Here is a 21,860-nt window from a genome sequence, read left to right as displayed (position 1 = left end):
TTCATGATTTTATACAGCTTTTATTTTAATGGCACCCTAATCGGTGACGGAAACAAAATTACCCAACAGTGCTGTAGTCTTCTTGTGAGGACACTACATTAGCCAAAATCGCAGATATTTGAACATTGATAATTAGTTTTAATAAATTGAATTTTCATATTCAAATCACTTTGTACAAAGTAGCACGGCCTACGTCGATCTTCTTTGAAATTAGACACTTTGTCATAACTGTGATTTACTGTTTTACTCACACATAGGCGTTATTACGTTACACCCCACAATAATGCCTTTATTGTGAGTAAAATTGTAAAACACGGTCATAACAGAGTGTTTAACTTCGAAGATCGACGTAGACACTACTACTTAGTACTAAGTGGTCAGAAGCTGGCGGTTTAATTTGCTTAAAATAGTTATTAGTGTACAAATGTTTGTGATTTTGGCTAATAAAGTGTTCTTACTAGAAAACTAAGATAATTATCAATCGCCTCCGGCAGAACTGTCAATGTGAGATAACTGTAAAATTATTCAACATGTTCGGTCGCCCTTTCTCACTTATCTTTCTCTCGTATTATTTCCTCGATCTTGTTAACGTCGGGGACTTTACTTGTAAATATAACATTCTTCACAAGAAACCACTCTACGTTTACGTTATACGCTGCAATGTCAAATGTGAAATTAGTCAACATATCAAGTGCCGCATCACTTGCATTATCACTAACTTCTGTAGCAACAGCAGGAAATATGCTGTTACGAACAGCATCAACCTGTTGCTTCATATGTCTACTAATAACAGAGGGACGTGACATTAAATCTGTAATGCTATATCCATAATGTGCACCAAGGTACATAAATTCTGGGCCTATTTCTTTTAAACCTTCCCCAGAAACCATATTAATAGGCCTCTTATCTTTAGTATGTTCTGCAACACACGTGGTCCTTACACTATCTTTTATAACTCTCGGTATTCCTGAAAGCATTATGTCGCATGGGATATCTTACAACTGTGTTTTTTTTTTTTTTTTAATCAGTCGAACATTGCTTGAAACACAATAATTTGGGCCATTAATACACTTTTCGAACTTATTAGACTTGCTGTTTTGTATAGAACCAACAGAAAAATATTCCAGATGTCGCTTTCTAAAGCCTTCTGTTACTTCAATGCGTACGCTTTCGTTCCAGTTTTACTTCTTTCTGCACTTGCTTCCTAAAACAGCTAGGCTACGAATGGGAAGCCCTTACGAAGACACGTTTAAGATCAAAAAATTTCTAAGATTGCCTGTAGATCATGACTACCATGCTGGGCCACAAAAGTAGTGCGGGCAGCCTAACCTATTAGGCTGTACTCTGGCAACTCACATTTTGTATTCGCACACATTGTCTTGCGGGAATTAAGTAAAGACGTTCACAAATCAAGACAAAAGACAATGATCGACAAGTTAATAAGAAGATTTCAGATTCGTGCTGTATGTACAGTAACGTCTGTGATAGAAGAAACAACGCATTGTAATGGACTGAGTAAATTCAAACTCGACAAATGTTCACAGCAGTGTAAAGAGAATAAATTACTAAGGTAAGTAAAGTGCACGGTAAACCAAGTGAGCTCAAATGAGTGGTGCGCCAAACTCGTAAAGTGAAGAACACTGAAACTAAATGGGGACATGGTAGAAAGTGCGGATACGTGTTTTCAATAGCGTGTCACTTAATCTGCTTATGATCACCATATTAATAAAGTGTTGGTCCAACTTTGGAATGAAATAAAGCAGTCATTCTGCGTGTCGTAGGCCCAACAAGTCCTCTGTAGGTTTCGGGAGGTACCAGATGTCTAAACACAAGTCACGCAATTCCTGTAGATTACGGGCCGGTGGTTTGTGCGAGTTTCGTAGGCACCAGATGGCGTCGTGATATGTTACATCGAGTTTTGACCAGACGAATTTGGTGGCTGATCACGTGAGTTTATTATCATGCCCAAGAAGGCACTGAAGTATGATTCACACGTACAGTCATACAGCTTGAAAATAAGACATCATGAATGAAGGGATACAGGTGGTCTGCAATTATGTGCACGTAGTCCAAATTGTCATGACATTTCGAACAGCACTTCCCCTAGACGACGACGTAGGCAGACACTAGCAGCGACCTGATGTAGCAAGGAATGTGACGTACCTGGTGACACGTTTCCACTGATAAAGATCGCAGCTCAGTGATCTAATGTGTTTTTAATCGCTACTCACGATGTTGTTGGGTCAAAAGGAGAACACTTAGCGGCTGTCTGCCGTGGAAGTCCAAGTTCAACATGTGTGCTAATGAATGTGCTCCGAAACACTTTTGTCTGCAACAGCGTTGCACACTGTCGTCACGTGTACAACAACCGTCGCCAGTCGCGCTTTACAAAGCGGGCCAACTTTTGACCTCCCACGTTCTGTGACGAGGCGTGGACTCCAACACCTTGTCACCCACTCGTGGCTTTATCGTGTGTTGTTTCAATCAGTTTTCATAGATGTTTACCATCGTAATGGACAGCCAAGCAGCTTCTCCGTTTCTGGGATAGTCGTTCGCAGGCGCTGAGACGTAAAAATATGCCCCTTGTCAGAGTCGTCTTGTAAGCAGCTCTGCCCATTTGTTTTCCCATTCTGAAGAAGGTCATGATTTACCGCCGAGTGCTGCTGATAAAATTTGCATCTTGGACAACCAGTTTCGGACCACGGACCATCATCAAGATTTTTAAGGCATTTACAAACACCATACTAGACATAATACCAATGGCGTCACATAATAAAATCCAGCAATTCGTCACTGCTGTCATATAGTAGGGGAAAGTGCCCTTTTATCCGATATCACTTGTAAATTTAAATTTACATGTATATTAGTGGTCTTTAAATTATGGAAAATGTGCTGTACTATTGGAAGGGAATATTTAAATATTACCCGTGCAAAAAACATTCCTAATACACTCCTGGAAATGGAAAAAAGAACACATTGACACCGGTGTGTCAGACCCACCATACTTGCTCCGGACACTGCGAGAGGGCTGTACAAGCAATGATCACACGCACGGCACAGCGGACACACCAGGAACCGCGGTGTTGGCCGTCGAATGGCGCTAGCTGCGCAGCATTTGTGCACCGCCGCCGTCAGTGTCAGCCAGTTTGCCGTGGCATACGGAGCTCCATCGCAGTAGCATGCCGCGACGGCATGGACGTGAACCGTATGTGCTGTTGACGGACTTTGAGCGAGGGCGTATAGTGGGCATGCGGGAGGCCGGGTGGACGTACCGCCGAATTGCTCAACACGTGGGGCGCGAGGTCTCCACAGTACATCGATGTTGTCGCCAGTGGTCGGCGGAAGGTGCACGTGCCCGTCGACCTGGGACCGGACCGCAGCGACGCACGGATGCACGCCAAGACCGTAGGATCCTACGCAGTGCCGTAGGGGACCGCACCGCCACTTCCCAGCAAATTAGGGACACTGTTGCTCCTGGGGTATCGGCGAGGACCATTCGCAACCGTCTCCATGAAGCTGGGCTACGGTCCCGCACACCGTTAGGCCGTCTTCCGCTCACGCCCCAACATCGTGCAGCCCGCCTCCAGTGGTGTCGCGACAGGCGTGAATGGAGGGACGAATGGAGACGTGTCGTCTTCAGCGATGAGAGTCGCTTCTGCCTTGGTGCCAATGATGGTTGTATGCGTGTTTGGCGCCGTGCAGGTGAGCGCCACAATCAGGACTGCATACGACCGAGGCACACAGGGCCAACACCCGGCATCATGGTGTGGGGAGCGATCTCCTACACTGGCCGTACACCACTGGTGATCGTCGAGGGGACACTGAATAGTGCACGGTACATCCAAACCGTCATCGAACCCATCGTTCTACCATTCCTAGACCGGCAAGGGAACTTGCTGTTCCAACAGGACAATGCACGTCCGCATGTATCCCGTGCCACCCAACGTGCTCTAGAAGGTGTAAGTCAACTACCCTGGCCAGCAAGATCTCCGGATCTGTCCCCCATTGAGCATGTTTGGGACTGGATGAAGCGTCGTCTCACGCGGTCTGCACGTCCAGCACGAACGCTGGTCCAACTGAGGCGCCAGGTGGAAATGGCATAGCAAGCCGTTCCACAGGACTACATCCAGCATCTCTACAATCGTCTCCATGGGAGAATAGCAGCCTGCATTGCTGCGGAAGGTGGATATACACTGTACTAGTGCCGACATTGTGCATGCTCTGTTGCCTATGTCTGTGTGCCTGTGGTTCTGTCAGTGTGATCATGTGATGTATCTGACCCCAGGTATGTGTCAATAAAGTTTCCCCTTCCTGGGACAATGAATTCACGGTGTTCTTATTTCAATTTCCAGGAGTGTATTTTCTTATTCTGTATTAGCAGAAGAGAGAATAAACAGTTCTATTTTTTACCGACGGAAAATATTGTTCCTAATTTTGTGTTTTCTGGTTTCCCAGTTACGGACTGTAAATATACACAAAAATTTGATGAGTTAGCAACATAGCCTTTATTCACACCACATATTTGTTTCAAAAGTAGAGTGCAGCGTAACTGTTGATTAGTCTGCAGAGATTTCAGCCGTAGCTGAAGTTCTCAAGTCTTTGTGCTTTTTGATAGTAAGTCACACTTAAAACTTTCCAAGTAACATTGCTGATGGTTGCACAAAGCTCATAACACGCGCAAATGCAGCCGATGCATATAATCGATATCTCTTTAGTCGTGTCAGTTGACCACAGTTGGTCGCAATACTGACGCTCCTCGTCCTCTTTGCTCTCAGATGAGTTCTTCAATGCGATTTCATGAAGGTCTGAATCGGAGTCCTTTTCACGCTGTATGGTTCTTCGTCACGAACAGCTTCGATTTGAGAACCCCAGGTGCTGAAGATCTGTCAGATGCATCAAATGACGTTCCTGGAGTAGATTTTGTTGAAGGTACTGTCTTCTTGTAGCCTTGGTACCGGCTTTCTTTCTCCCTTTGGCCATGGACTGTTCCAATGCCTTTTTAAAGGGAGGTGAAGTCAGTATTACTGCTTTGCCTGCTTTTGGTATTGGGTCTGATGGTGGAAGAACATGGGGCGGGCTGGTTTCAAAAGTATTTCTATTTCTTTCATTCCATTAACAGCAGTCGACAGTGGTATTCCTGTGGATTAGAGATCTTATCCGCATTTGTTGCTGACTGCTCAGGAGGAAAATCTACAGACGCAGAAATCAGGGGTTGCAAGGATAGATCTCACATTTTTTGAAACCATCTGCAACCACTTCCATTGTTGCGGCTCTGCAATATAAACCCATCAATGGCAGAACGTCTTTGTCTCTCAAACATTGGAAACGTGGTATCTGGAAGAAACTGAGAACATCTGTATAAACTAGCGCCAAATTTCGGGTACCCGAAATAGTTCAACCTATCCGCTATTAGGGATCTTCCCTAACTTCTCCTAACCCTTAAGTGAACTTTGAACGACACAGTTTATCAGTTCGATAAGAAAGAGCCTGCTTGGAACTAAAGTCTCGTATGAGATACTTTGAAAGTACGTCTTACCTGGCTTGAAGAAGGACTTCCAACCGAACTCTTTAGATAATGTTTATCTTTAACGCTATGGAGAAATGGCTACGGAGAACAAAACGTTAACAGCACCGGCAGCAAACTCATGAAGGTGTGTAGAATGACTTTCGCTATTGGTTGTGCAGCACCAAGCAAGGGAGATATTGGGTTACTTGGAATTAGTCAACCACCCGAAATATGGGCATTTTTCCCTAATATACGAAGTATATAAAAAGAATCATCCGATTTTAAAAAATCATTGCTGTTATGTTATTTGAGATATTTGCGTGAACAACGTACTGTTGGAAAGAGGAAACTCTCGAGTTTTACATGTTTCCCGCTAGGTAGCAGCAGTGTGCGCCCACTACAGTTCTAGTAAAAATGGTGTCGGGATAACAGAAAGCGTTTTATGTTCTACGTTCTGCGCAGTGCGGGTCAGCGATAACTGTTCAGCGTGACTTTCGTACTAGGTATGATATAGATTCTCGTACATCACAGACGATTAGACGATGGCATAAACAATTCCGAGAAAGAGGTTGTTTGGGTAAAAGCAAATCGCCGGGCCGTCCCCGATTGTCTGACACATACGTCGAACGCATCCGCCGTGTTTAAGAAGGAATCCGCAGAAATCCGTTTGCCGTGGAGCTCGACAGCTCAACATGCCCCCGATATACGTCTGGCGTGCTATGCGTCAACGTTTACACATGAAACCATACAAAATTCAGCTATTGCAAGCTCTTCGTGACGGTGACAAACAACAACATGTGGAGTTCTATAATTTCGTTCCTGGCAAGATAGAGGATGACAGTTTTCTTCCGCACTTTGTGTTTAGTGAAGAGGCAACATTCCATTTAAATGGCAAAGTGAACCATCATAATGCGAGTATGTGGGGTACGAAACAACCACATGAAATTGTATATCATGAGAGACTCTACAGAATTTAGAGTGTTTTGTGCAGTTTTACAGGAAAAGGTGTATAGTCCATTTTTCTTTGCCGAGAACACTGTTACTGGAAGCACATATCTCGATATGCTCGACGACTTTGGAAACTGATTCGAACAAAGTAATTTACCAACAGGATGGGGCATATGGAAGTGTGGGAATTTTTAAATCAAAGGATTACTGAACAATGGATCGATCGCACTGGACCAAATGAATCAGCCTCAAATTACTGCCATCCAAGGTCACCGTACTTGAATGTATGTGATTATTCCTTGTGGGAGTTTAAAAAAGACTCTGTTTGTGTGCCTTCGTTACCAATGACAACGATTGAACTGAGGCATCGCATAACAGCAGCTATGGATGCTTTAACTCAAGACATGCTCGTCAAAGTGTAGGAACAATTTGAATACCTTACTGACATATGCCGTCCATCTCATGGAGGCATATTCAGCACTTACGAAAAGGTACGAAAGAAAATTTTTTGGGTTCTCCGTTCATTAAAAAAATTGATTGCACGTGTTCATTAGTTTCAGAAATATAGACATGTGAAATCGGAAGATTCTTTTTGATACATCCTGTACATTATTTCATCAGCCATAAAATAGTGACCTTCTTCGCGCTGTATAAACAGTCAGACGATATTGATTTTTTATTGCCTAGTGTGATGATGTTAATTCTTTTATCGACCTGAAGATGGCCTGGGGACCGAAACTGGTTGTTCGATAAATAAATTTTATCAGTAGGTGTCGGTGGTAAATCATGACAGGCAGCATCCAGAAGTTTTTGTAGTTCGATGATTCCCAACTACAGAACGCAGTACGTCCAGTAAGCATGATGCGTTATACCTGCACTAAATCCTCGTGAATTGGGCTGTCCGGCTGTGTTGCATCGGATGATGCGAGGCGCCGGAGCGCCGGCAGAGGGAAGGAGCCGGTGATCGTGATGTGCGCCTCGGAGTCCTGCCGAGTTTCCAAAAAATAAAAGGAGCGCGCCGGGCAGCGGCTTAATTCAGGGTCTGCGCTCTCCTAATGGACCGGGCGCACGTATCCGCGGGCCGGCCTTGGACGGCCACCGCCTGCGCTCCGAGCTCCAGAAGGGCCAGTGGGTTGCCGCAGCACTGCATGCAGCAAGCAGCATGCAGCCTGGCTGCCCCGGTCTCCTCTCCCGAGGCTCCATGCTGCCAGGGGACTGTAATGCAAGAGACGATGCCTTTCCTGCCCGCTACCATATTGATTCACTTCCCAAAGGATCACGTACAAGGGACAAAAATAATGAAAGCCAAAATCACATCATCATGCCTAATACACTACTGGCCATTAAAATTGCTACACCAAGAACAAATGCAGATGATAAACGGGTATTGATTGGACAAATATATTATACTAGAACTGACACGTGATTACATTTTCACGCAATTTGGGTGCATAGATCCTTAGAAATCAGTACCTCTGACCGTAATAACAGCCTTGATACGCCTGGGCATTGCGTCAAAAAGAGCTTGGATGGCTTGTACAGGTACAGCCAGGTACAGGCCCATGCAGCTTCAACACGATACCACAGTTCACTAAGAGTAGTGACTGGCGTATTGTGACGAGCCAGTTGCTCGGCCACCATTGACCAGACGATTTCAGTTGGTGAGAGATCTGGAGAATGTGCTGGCCAGGGCAGCAGTCGAACATTTTCTGTATGCATGCAACATGCAACATGCGGTCGTACATTATCCTGCTGAAATGTAGTGTTTCGCAGGGATAGAGAGAAGGGTAGAGCCACGGGTCGTAACACATCTGAAATGTAACGTCCACTGTTCAAAGTGCCGTCGGTGCGAACAAGAGGTGACCGAGACGTGTAACGAATGGCACCCGATACCATTACGCCGGGTGATACGCCAGTATGGCGATGACGAATACACGCTTCCAATGTGCGTTCAATGCGATGTCACCAAACAAGGATGCGACCATCATGATGCTGTAAACAGAACCTGGATTCATCCGAAAAGATGACGTTTTGCCATTCGTGCACCTAGGTTCGTCGATGAGTACACCATCGCAGGCGCTCCTGTATGTGATGCAGCGTCAAGGGTAACCGCAACCATGGTCTCCGAGCTGATAGTCCATGCTGCTGCAAACGTCGTCGAACTGTTCGTGCAGATGGTTGTTGTCTTGCAAACGGCCCCATATGTTGACTCAGGGATCGAGACGTGGCTGCACGATCCGTTACAGCCATGCAGATAAGATACCTGTCATCTCGACTGCTAGTGATACGAGGCCGTTGGGATCCAACACGGCGTTCCGTATTGCCCTCCTAAACCCAGCGATTCCATATTCTGCAAACAGTCATTGGATCTCGACCAACCCGAGCAGCAATGTCGCGATACGATAAACCGCAATCGCGATAGGCTACAATCCGTCCTTTAGCAAAGTCGGAAATGTGATGGTACGCATTTCTCCTCCTTACACGAGGCATCACAACAACGTTTCACCAGGCAACGCCGGTCAACTGCTGTTTGTGTATGAGAAATCGGTTGGAAACTCTGCTCATGTCAGCACGTTGTAGGTGTCGCCACCGGCGCACAACCTTGTGTGAATGCTCTGAAAAGCTGTCTTGCTTCCCGCGCCCGGGTTCCCGGGTTCGATTCCCGGCGGGGTCAGGGATTTACTCTGCCTCGTAATGACTGGGTGTTGTGTGATGTCCTTAGGTTAGTTAGGTTTAAGTAGTTCTAAGTTCTAGGGGACTGATGACCATAGATGTTAAGTCCCATAGTGCTCAGAGCCATTGGAACCATTTTTTTTTTTTTTTTTGAAAAGCTGATCATTTGCATATCACAGCATCTTCTTCCTGTCGGTTAGATTTCGCGTATGTAGCACGTCATCTTCGTGGTGTAGCAATTTTAATGGCCAGTAGTGTACGATGTAGGACAACAGATGAAGCTAAAAAGGGCGTGGATAAACACAGGTCCTTTACCATTTTTAATGGAAACTTCCACCAACCTTCTTGCAAAATAATGGCGAGTTCTGGTAGCAGTTAGACCTGGTGATTGTGGTAGTCACGAGAGATGCGAGAATTTTTCCTCGTGCTCGTGAAACCAGTCGCGAACGATGCGAGCTGCGTGAACAGAGGTCCTGTCGTGTTCAGCACATCATCAGCACTGTGTAACGAATGTTATACCAGGAGATGGACCTGATCATCCAAAGTGACGCATAATCCTTGACCACGCGGAGTATGTATGAACCGATGGAATACCACGATATGGCTACCCAAAACATCACCAAACCCCAGCTATTTTTCACTGTTGATAGCAAACGGTCTGCATTGTAGGCTTGTAACAGCGTTAGCCAGACGTAAACTCGACCAGAAGTTATGTACAGCGTGGTTCTTCCATTGCGTCATAGCCCAGGTCACATGGCTTGGGCACCACTTTTTCCTCCTACGGCAGTTTCTACCACGGTTGTATGGTTTTGGAATTCCAGCTCACCCTGGAATTCCGAACATCTGGAGCTCCCTTCGTGTTGTTTTGCTACTGATGGGGATCGTGAGTGATACATTCAGTTCTGCGGTAACTACTACAACTGTCTTATTTTTTCGTCCCCGTCTCTCAACACATAATTTGCCTGCTTTGTGGCTTAGCGGATAGTGTTTTCCCGCTTCCACTGTATGCGGTAAAAATCTTTGAAACGGTGCCTCTTAAAGCACTAAATACTTCTTTACTTTTATTAAAAATGAAACTGTACGTCGGATGTTATATTTAAGTGAAATTATCTAAAATCTTAAGTACAGCTGGAGGAGTTTCATTTTTAATAAAAAATTATACCATCTGTGTCCCACCTTCACCCCATTTAAACAGGGATGTGCGAAGACTAAATACTTCGTTGATTGGCGACTCCATGGAGTGCTGTGTGCACAACAACCATATATGTTAAATTAAAAGAAAAGTCAGCGTTGGCCGTAATATTGATGTTTTATTGATAGCAGAATCGATTTTCGATCACATAGGGATCGCTTCTTAGTTTTGGTTATTGATAACTTCATACCAGTGTCTGAGTTTAATTTGTACAGCACCGAAGATGATCACTATGTGATCGAAAATCGATTCTGCTATCAATAAAACATCAATATTACGGCCAACGCTGACCTTCCTTTTAATCTAAATACTTCGACTACCTTGCCTACGGATACATGCATCATAAGAGCACCAACGATTTGTTCACTTTCGAATTCAAGTCGCTCTCACACGATGCACTCACACCCACATAGAACACTCTTCTGACCACGACTACACCAAGAACTGAGGACTTTGCGCAGGCGCCGTTCGTACTCAAATACAACAGTGCCACCTGTAGGCTTGGGTAGTGTCTGCATTTATGTTAAAGCTTGAACTTCTCGACCTGTGTTCGTATTTCTCTCTATCCACTGTACATCTGCCTACACACATACACTCTGCAACCGTATGATGAGGTGACTGGGTTTACATCTCGTGCGACTACAAATTCTACAGCCTCCACCCCTCCCATTTTTCAGCTGCATAGAACGTATAATAGCAACACCAGAAAGGATATAAAAAAAAAGATATTTTCCTGATGTTGCATGTACAATACAGTAGGAAGAAATAAATTATAAAATTATTAAATCCCTAGCTACGCGCCCCAGATTTTCATGGGCAGCACTAAGTATCTCCAGCTGAATGACTTGTCTGGTGCAGCGATATAAAATTATGCACAGAAACCTTACTCGTGAGTCTGCCTATCTATTAGTGAAAACTGTTTTAAACTCCCTACAGTAGTTCCTGAGATTAGTCTTCGCATAGAAACAAAAATATATATAGACTGCCATACACAAATGCATTACCGTTAAGGAAAAGCTCATTTTATTGACAACTGCTACGACAGGTAGTTCATCGCTGATTATTTCTAAACAAATCAAACACACGTCATAGTAAAGGGTGTCCCAAAAGTGCTGTAACAGTGTGTTCTGAAGGGTAGGAATGAGCGATAAGCAGTTGTTCAAATGGTAGAATACCGTAATGATGGGCACGAACAACATGGTTTGGCACATCTGAAACAGATGGGATCGTGATCCTCGGACGCCTGCACGCCGTTCTAGACGTCCCCACATAGGCGTTCCCCATGCATGGTGGCGACTACTCAGCTGCTTAGCATGATGACGGATGGCGGCTGAAGGCTGCGTGGCAGTGAGGCGATTCCCACATGCCAGGGTAGGATACTCAGATGGCAGTCGTTGGTTCGCGGAAAGGCGGAGGCAGTGTCATAAATGCAGTGACGACTAACAAAGGCTGTGCAGCATTGGACAGCCCAGAAGTGACGACTCTTTGACGGGCTGGTCGTGGTAGTTTAAATCCAGTTTCCACGAGATGGCAGTGTCGGAAGGCCCTTGCACAGGTTCCGCGTCAAACGTCAGGAGCGAGGTCGATGGTCTGTTGTGGCTTAAGTGGTACGTCGTCAGGTCATACGGCGGGAGTCCACGTGATGTCCTCCGTGTTGGCACAGGGAAGCGCCGACTTCAGAAGCAGAGTGTCTGCTGATTCTGCTGAGCTGGAAGGGCAGTGACCGACGGTCCGCGGCCCTATTTTCTTTGCTTGAGCTTCAGCCCCGGCTGCTGGCGTTTGAGCCCTTGCAGTCCCATCAACATACAGTGCACTGTCCTCTGGTGGAAATGCATCTGAATATTCCCGCGAGAGTAGGACGATAAAGGCGCCAAGTGACATTCTGCAGTAAACTGTCTCAGGAATCTTGCATTCTTCGTTGCATTTAGGCAATGGTCTTACATGCTATGGAGGATGAGAATGTTACCGTTTCATCGTGTCCCATTCGTATTCAATTGGAGAGAGATTTGGTGATCTGGTGTTTCGGTGGCCAGGACAATACCTGTACAACACAAAAGGTTTAGCCGTCTGTGACCGTGCACTATCCCGCTAAAAGAGAACATCATCTTCCTGTTGAAGAAAGGGCAGTAGCACAACTTCTGGAACACAACGGACACTGTGTACTTTACCCTGCAGGAACACTGTATGTGATCAGAAGTCGTAACAGATAGCTCCCTGCACCATGAGGCCGTTGGTGGGAACTGTATGTTGTGGATAAATGCACTCCAGAATAAGCCGCTCGCCCTGTCCACACTGTACACGCGTATGTCCACACTTTCGTCACTGAAGACAATAGTGAGCCATTACACCCTACTATTGACACCCCAGCCACAGGAGAGTGCTCGCTCTTGGCTGTAACGTGGTTGCAGTAGTAGCCTATCTAGACGCAAACGTGATAACAGTCCTGCTGTAAGCATACAGTTCCCAATAGTCCTTAGTGACACGGCAGAGGATTTCTTCCTTGAATAATGTTCGATTGGGCACGGCATCATATATACTATATGGACCTTCAGACCCGAGCTGTTGTTGTGATAATGTATCACACACCACTACTGAAAGCAGCAACAGACCATTGATACATTGCATCCCACCTGCGTAGCAGTTCATCGATATGTCTATCCACGTCCCCACAGACGCTACCCTTTCATCTGGCTGAAGATGTTCAACAGGAGTACATGCTCGTCGGTGGGACATGATTGTACTTTAGAATGAATGTTGCAAACATTGTTCAACTCTAAACTCAGCATTATTACTGCCTGTAGAGTCAAACACAAGGTGAAAAGGCAAGCCTTCTTAGCACTACCTCATCGCTGATGACTTTGGCTTTTCAATAACAAAATCTACAACCCTCAGCAAGCACATATCTTACCCTAGATGAACACAGCCGTTGTCGGTGTTTCACTTCTTTTCAGCAGTATCAACACACGGTTAACAAGCTCTCCATTAACAAAAAAAAATGGTTCAAATGGCTCTGAACACTATGGGACTTAACATCTGAGGTCATCAGTCCCCTAGAACTTAGAACTACTTAAACCTAACTAACCTAAAGACATCACACACATCCATGCCCGAGGCAGGATTCGAATCTGCGACCGTAGCGGTCGCGCGGTTCCAGACTGAAGCGCCTAGAACCGCTTGGCCACACCGGCCGGCTCTCTATTAACGAACTTTCAATGTTCGTAGTATGGGCCAAAACGTTAAAAAAGTACCTGAGAAACATGGGCTCTAAAATGCACACCTTAAGAACTATGAGCACCTTCGATACTGTAATACGTGACTCTTCTAGAGAGATTTCTTCGTTTTCCATATTTTGGGAAGTGATAGAATGGACCAAAATTAGGAAAATACGTTCAGGAAGCATGGATTCTGAGGTTCATAACATAATAGGTATGAGCTCCTCTTCAGTAGAAGAGATGTTTTTCAAAGCAGTGAAAATGTAAGTGCCCATGTTTACTTGACATTTTTTCTTGTTTTGGTTCATACTACGACATCTGTAAATATGGAAAGCAACGAGTTTTTAGTAGAGTATATGTGTATCATAATAGTGGAGACGAACAAGTGCTCTTAGAACTGACGGACTGCTCCAATGTTTCTTGGTGGAATATTTTATACAGTATGAATGAGAAAACACGCGACATTACTGTAATACTCTACAATATTTATTATCTTATGAACCGGTTTTCTTCTCTTACCCCATCATCAGATACAAACGTACGTAAGTGTGGCTGTGAAATTTTGTATGATCAAACATTTTAAACTAGTGCATTACAGAGTACCTCAGTTTGTTCCCAAAGATGACAGTTTCTAAAGTTTGGTTTACGACTGAAATGAGAGGAATTACGCAGGAAAAATGTTAAATGTTACGTAAAATTATTGACCTTAGACCTCAATTCAGTTGACTTAGTGACCGAGTTCAAAGATATCCAAATCCCCTTTAGTCTCAAACTAGTTTCCTTTTATGTCAGCAACTTCTTCAATAATGTACTAACTCAGCGGTGCCTAAACATTCTCACAAACTTCCTACAAGGGCTATTCAGAAAGTAGGGAACGTTTCCGTCTGACGGCGCTAGGCGAGCGCCGATCGCGCATGTTTTGGTAGGTGCGTGCTCGGCAGCTCAGTCGGCATCCATCTGTGACAGTGGGAAAGTCTCTGCCCGCCTAGTTTTTTCGATATTCGAATTTGAAATGTGCGCGGCAATCGAAAATCTCGCCAGTTGTGAGGTGCGGTCAATAATACGGATTTGTTGTCAGAAACCTAAAACCTAATAGAAATTTATCGTGAACTGTGCCAAGTGTACGGAAACAACATAATGAGTGAATGTTCCGTCCGGAAATGGTGCATTCCTTTTAAAATTGACCGAACCAACGTTCATGGTGAAGAGAAGAGTGGACGCCCGAGCGACTGATGATCTTGTCGCTAAAGTTGATGAAACGATTCGTGAAAACCGTCGATTCACAATAATGGAGCTATCGCTTTCTTTTCCATAAGTTTCACGGACTTCAGTGTTTGAAACTGTCACTCGAAAGCTAAGCTACCACAAATTTTGTGCTCGATGGGTGCCCAAATGCTCATAGGGCACCATAAAGAACCGCGAATGGAGGCAATGTTGTCATTTCTGGAGGCCTACCACAAACATAGTGATTCATTAATGGATCGAATCGTAACCGGTTACGAGACTTGGGTGAAACACGTCAATTGCGGGACAAAATTACAGTCCATGGAGTGAGGACACACTAGGTCCCCCAAAACCCAAGAAAATGTTTGCAAGCCTTGTCGACAAGGAAGCTGATGGCGACAGTGTTTTGGGATAGGCAAGGTTTGTTTCTTACTGATTTCCTCGAACTTGGAGCAACCATAAATTCTGCCCGGTACTGTCAAACTAAGCACAGCCTTAGAAGAGCAGTTCAAAACAACGCAGAGGAAAGCTGACGTTCAAAATTTTGTATCTGCACGACAATTTCTGACCTCATACGGCACACCGCATTAAAGAACTCCTTAATTCACTCAAATGGGAAATTTTCCCTCATCCGTCCTACAGCCTCGATCTTGCACCAAGCGACTTCCACTTGTTTCCCAGGATGAAGAACTGGCTTGCATCGAAGCGCTTTGATGACGACGCGGAACTCCAGGCGGGCGTGACTCACTGGCAGAAGTCTAAGGCGGCAGAATTTTAGCATGAAGGTATTTCAAAGCTTATCCAACGCTATAAGTGCCTCAATGTGTTTGGTGGAAAAGTAGTATGTCAGTCGTTGTTTCAGATGTATGTAATAAAATGTATTACTTGTACTCAGGTTTTTTATACCAAAGCGTTCTCTACCTTCCGAATAGCTCTCATAAATGAACCAACGGTTCACCCAGTTGTCACAGATGAAATACGATTAGCTACGATATATAATTTTATGTAGCATTGTCGAAGAACAGCGATCTTATTGTGATAAAATTGTTTAAAAGCAGTCTTGATCGCAGCCGATGATAACTTCTGACAGGCTTCGGCCTTTTAATTATTACGGGCTATCATCAGAGCCTGCACTATCGATATGGTGCAAACTCTGATCATGGCCCGTAATGAAAAGGCGGAAACCAGACAGAAGTTAACATCGGCTGCGATCAAGACTACTTTTAATTAATTTTAGCTACACACAGTTACATAACACGAACTTATTTCTGTTTCAGTGTCGAGCAATTGGACGGTCTAGCTACAGGATACCCCGTCAGTTCACGATTCTCAGAAAAAGTTCTTGGAAAATAATCATTGCTCTTCAAAAGTTGGATACTGGCATAAGTACGTTGATGGTGTGTAGCGCCTATGGACGGGTACTGTCAGACAACTTCAAAAGTACCTCAAACTGCTAAATTCTAATCACGACATTACGAAATTCACAAAGGAGGTTCTGGGTAACTCCATAGTTTATTTTGACCTAACCACAATTATCAATGATCAAATCCATAGTTTAAAGTTTATAGGAAAACAACCACCACAGACAATGCAATACCTGCTTGTTCCCATCACCCAGTGACCCATAAACACGACGCCTTTCCATCCTAATGAGTGATGATGACTTCCAACTTGTATTAAACACAATCAAGGGAATAGCACCCAACAGTGGCTACCCTCCTTCCTTCGTGGTTTCCGTAACGTGTAAGAAACAGAAACAACAGGTCTCTTCACCTCTTCACTCTATTCTCAACTCAGCACCTCAAGACCTCAATAAATGGTTCACGATTCCATATTTAGGAAAAGTCTCTCTAAACGTGGCTGCAGAGTTTAAGGCCGAGTACTTATAAAACGTAATTTTACATGCACAACACTGTTGGTCACTTTTTGCCCAATGGTAAAAACAGCGTTCCAACTTTGGAAAGGAATGGAATATACCAAATCACTTATAAATGTGGCAACTTCTGTATAGGTTAGTTTAAAAAAAATAAACTCCGCCCCAGCAGGCTATGAAGGCCCAATCTACCGACCGGTCGCCGTGTCATCCTCAGACCACGGACGTCACAGGTTGCGGATATGGAAGGGCGTGTGGTCAGGACACCGCTCTCCCGGCCGTATAACAATTTACGAACTCTGCGCCGCTACTTCTCAATCAAGTAGCCCCTCAGTTTGCCTCACAAAAGCTGAGTGCGAACCGCTTGCCATCAGCGCTCAGCAGAGGGAATGGTCACCCATCGAAGTGCTAGCCCGACAGCGTTTAACTTCGGTGATCTGACGGGAACTGGTGTTACCACTGCGGTAAAGCCGCTGGCATATAGGACACTCTGGCAGGAGACTATGCACTCGCTTGAAGGAACGCCATAGAATTGGGAAACTTAGAAGAAGCGACTCTACTTTCTCAGACCATCTGCTGAAAGAAGTCCATAGTTCCAAGGAGCAACATGAAGTTCTACATCACATCCATGAAGGGAGAAGTTTTTGAACTACCTGGAAATTAGTAAACAAATGTCTATTTCGCGAAGGCTATTACCGAATGATCAGACACAGTTCTCATATTCCCAACTCGTAGCGACAGATTTTACTCTTAATTCCATCCAGACCATGTTGCAAATATCCCCTCCAACTCAAATGCTCACTTTTTCCTTGATACCATTTTCTATAGTTTGCGCCGTTAAATTTTTTTTACTTTGTATAAACACAACTATTTCACTTAACTGCTTAACCTCACTTGTACATCTCAGAAGTTTGTATTACTGGACATTTTGATGATAAGACTATTTTGTTCAGCTACTTCCTGGGAACATGGCACAGAAGCTTATTGTTAAGTTTATTTTCTCCATAGAAGAATTGTTGTAATTTATTATGTTGTTCGTTATTTAATGTGTTACATATTTGGTCTAAGTGCAATTAGTTTACATAACATTTTCTCAGTAAAATTACTCTCGTTTTAGACCTAAGCCACACGTTAAGAACTGTCTTGTTTGGAAACCACTGAGGGACTCTGTAATGCTGTAGTTTAAAATCTTTGATCCTGCCAAATTTAACAGCCGCTCGTGGTTGAGTCTGTACCTGATTACGGTGCAAGACCGGAAAAACGGTTCATCAGATATTACTACTGTAAAATATTATGTCAGAGTTGTGTGTGTGTTCATTCGTAACTTCTCGAAGATCTTGTACTATGATTTTTACAGCACATGTTTACTATGTACAATTTTTTTCATACTAGCACCACTGAAAGCTTATGGGTTGAATTCTGATTCACCCTCTACATAGATAGGGCGTTAAAGGAAAGTATTCCATATTTTCAGAGGTTGTAGTTTGGGCCAAACAAGAAGAAAATACGTGGTAAACATTGGTCTTAAAACTGTCTAACGTGCTAGACATCTCTGACTAGTCCGTTACTTATTAAACGTCTATGCCAGGTGCTCTCGGATATTCCGGAGAAAATGCGGTGGTGCTGCATCATGCAACGAACTACTTCTCCAGTCTGCCCATTAGCAAGAAAACCAAGACGTTTGATAGGAATGGAAGATACGCTGTACCAGTCGACCACTTTCGTAATATGTAAGGTCTTATTAGCCTCTCGTCAATGATTCCTGTCCATCTATATGTTGAAATTCGGTGCTGATGTCATGCTACTTCAACTGCGTGTGGATACGCATCCAACCACGTTCGTCGGTTATGGCAATTGTCTATCGCATCTCGCGCGAAAACAGCCTCGTCTGTGTACATTGTCTTTGTTCTAGACAGTAGATCTTCACCACATCTTAGCCACAGCCTTTGGGAGAACTACATTCGATAAGTTGATCTTGTGGCCGAAAGGCTTTGACACGCTGCACATGACCTGGGTATAACAATTGTTCCTGTGGCATCGTCAAGAATCGAGGATGGCCAATTCCGATGGATGTTGAAATTCTACGTGCTCTCGTTCTAAGGTCATTTTCCGCTCATAGCAATACTTGAGCCACCACAACAGGAGTTGTGACATGATCCGTCATTACTGGAGCTACGGAGCCAGAGTCTCGTCGTCGCTGAGAAAGGCCGCTGAATAACTGTGCAGATGGTGCCCTGCATTCTTGATATTTTTACGGATACAGGTCACCGACTCATTATTTGCTTCCATTTGCCGCAATATACAGATCATGTCTGAGATTTCCCACGTGGATAACAGATCTGCATTATGTCGATAAATACAAACGGGAAACATTTCACAAACCTATCAAAATACAAAACGCATCCATCATAACTAATGTATGCATTCCAATTACCACCACCGTTTATAGTAACGCTACTAATATTTGTTTCCTGCTTATTGTATCCAGGGACAGTAACATAGGAATATGTCCTCATTTCATTACTGAATTCTGCAAGTCGTTCGTAATAGCAAAGGTTAACAAGTGCTCATCAATCTTAAGGTATTTAGTTTAGAACCCATATTTACTGGTCAAATTTATCTTGTTCTCATCAATACCATCGCCTCTCAAAAATGGGATAATTTTTATGTTTTTTAATATGCCGTAGATCCTAGTAAGTTCCGCTGCTCCCTGGAGTTGCCTCCTGCTTTCACCGCCACATAACACGTCCTCTGTAGCTGACCAAATCGTAACCATCATAGCCGCGAGGTGCCACTTCCAACGCAAATTAAATATGAAACAGATGACAACAAATATATTACACTATCTTACTTACTATAATTATAAAGTATATACACAGACCTTCATCAATGAAATCCGTATGAAAATCACCACAGGAGTTCATGATATCAGCCTTCAAATCTCTGTCTCTCCCTTTCCTTCTCTAGTTGTTAGTCGATTTGCCGGCCGGTGTGGCCGTGCGGTTCTAAGCGCGTCAATTTGGAACCGCGTGACCGCTACGGTCGCAGGTTCGAATCCTGCTTCGGGCATGGATGTGTGTGACGTCCTTAGGTTAGTTAGGTTTAAGTAATTCTAAGTTCTAGGGGACTGATGACCTCAGTAGTTAAGTCCCTACTGCTCAGAACCATTTGAACCATTTTTTTGTTAGTCGATTTCGACTCTCTGTGACGCCAATTTCTTATGTCCTGCAAATCTACCGTAGACTTTCCAACCTGGAATCCGTAAGTTAGCCTTCACAAATGGCTCTGAGCACTATGCGACTTAACTTCTGCGGTCATCAGTCACCTAGAAGTTAGAAACTAATTAAACCTAACTAACCTAAGGACATCACACACACCCATGCCCGAGGCAGGATTCGAACCTGCGACCGTAGCGGTCGCTCGGCTCCAGACTGTAGCGCCTAGAACCGCACGGCCACACCGGCCGGCTAGCCTTCACATACAGACAGACAAACGACGCGACAGACGTTAATTTACGCGGTCCAGTGTCATCAATGTCACCACCGCCTGTGTTCGACGTCAAATGTGCAGTTACCATTCACAAACTGCAGGTGGCAGCACTAGCAGTGGAGGGCAGACAAAGCGTCTTGGGGGCACGCGGGAAACAGTGCAGTCGTTGGCAAAACTCAGAAACGGAATGTTATATGTGACGTCCAAAAGGGCATGATCATTGGATTTTGGGCCAAGGTTGGAAACATTTCAAAACGGTTAAGTCTGTAAACAGCTCGTGTTTCGCTGTATACCACGCATGACAAAACGACGCTATCCACAACTGGTACCGAAAAAAATGTGTTGCACCAAGGACCACAGATGACACTGTTGACCGACGGCTGCAGAGATGAGTACGGGCGAATAGACGTCCAACTGTTGAACAACAGACCGCCCAGGTGAACCAACGGGCTACCAATTGTTCAACGATCGTTGCTGCGTATGGGTCGCCGCAGAGGACGCCTGGTTTATGCACCCATGCTGAATGATTTTCATTGGCGACGCAAGCTTAAATTTTCACGCCAGTACCACATCTGGACGTCCACTGAGTGGCGGCAGGGAGATGAATCGCAGTATTCTGCAATCATCGTCGTGAGGGTCCAGGGCGAGGGAGGGAGCGTTATGGCCTGGGTAATGTTTTCGTGGCATGCGCTGGGTGATCTCGTCATTCTGGAAGGCCCAACGTATCAGCACACGTATGCACTATCCTTCGGACCATGTCCACCCCTACATGCAATTTGTTTTCGCTCGACAAGGTGGCATCTACCAGCAGGACAATACAATGTGTCACACAGCTCGCTGTGTACGAGTGTGGTTTGAAGAGATCCAGGATGAGTTTACCGTACTTCCCTGGCCACCAAACTGCCCAGACTTAAACACAGTAGAGAATATTTGGGTTCACGTCGGTCTGTCGGAACCTGCCATGCATGCTCAACCGAGAAACCTAGCGCAGAAGGGGACGGCAATAGAGTGGGCGTTTCTACACATTCCTGTCAGTACCTTTTAGAATCTCTTTGAGTCTCTTCCTGTAGGCCTCTCAGCGGTCCGCAAAAGGTAGCTATTCAGGCTTTTAACAGGAGTCACATTAATATGGCTGACGGTGAATAATATATGTCGATTCGGTGTGACTTGTACAGGATGTGAAATTTAAAACAAAACTCGACTGGAATCGAATATAACTGAGCTTGGATGAAAGTTAAATCAATCCATGATGCTTGAAATACGTACCAGAGGCGATCACTCGGGTGGCTGGCGACCAACTATTACCAGTTGTTTTGATGGACCACTTCGGAAGACGTGCTGTCCAGGGAAACAGTTGGACATTGTCTGTATCTAGGTGAGTCTGGACAGCACGGGCAATGTGTGGTATCGCATTATCTTGTTAACAGGTAACTTCAGCAAAACTCCAAAGAGAGGGGGCACCCAGCTGCCTTAAAACACCAAGTCTAACACCTGCTGACGAGATTACAAGCTAAGTTGATCAGAGGAGTACCGTATGGCAGCTCGAACCATCGTCGCAGATGCTGGGCCCGTATGATGACGATGAAAGCAGTGTGGCTGCGTCCATTCTCCTCGCAACCACCACATACTGATCCATCCATCGTGAAGCTGCACCTGAGCCTCTCAGCTGGTCTGAGTAGCCGACGTGGAGCCACGCCTGTATCCAGACTAGTGGTTCAAATAATGGTTCAAATGGCTCTGAGC

The sequence above is a fragment of the Schistocerca cancellata genome, chromosome 8, assembly GCF_023864275.1.
Source record: "Schistocerca cancellata isolate TAMUIC-IGC-003103 chromosome 8, iqSchCanc2.1, whole genome shotgun sequence".
Taxonomy (NCBI): Eukaryota; Metazoa; Arthropoda; class Insecta; order Orthoptera; family Acrididae; genus Schistocerca; species Schistocerca cancellata.
The sequence above is the reverse complement of the archived record's forward strand: the minus strand, read 5'-3'. Positions refer to the sequence as shown.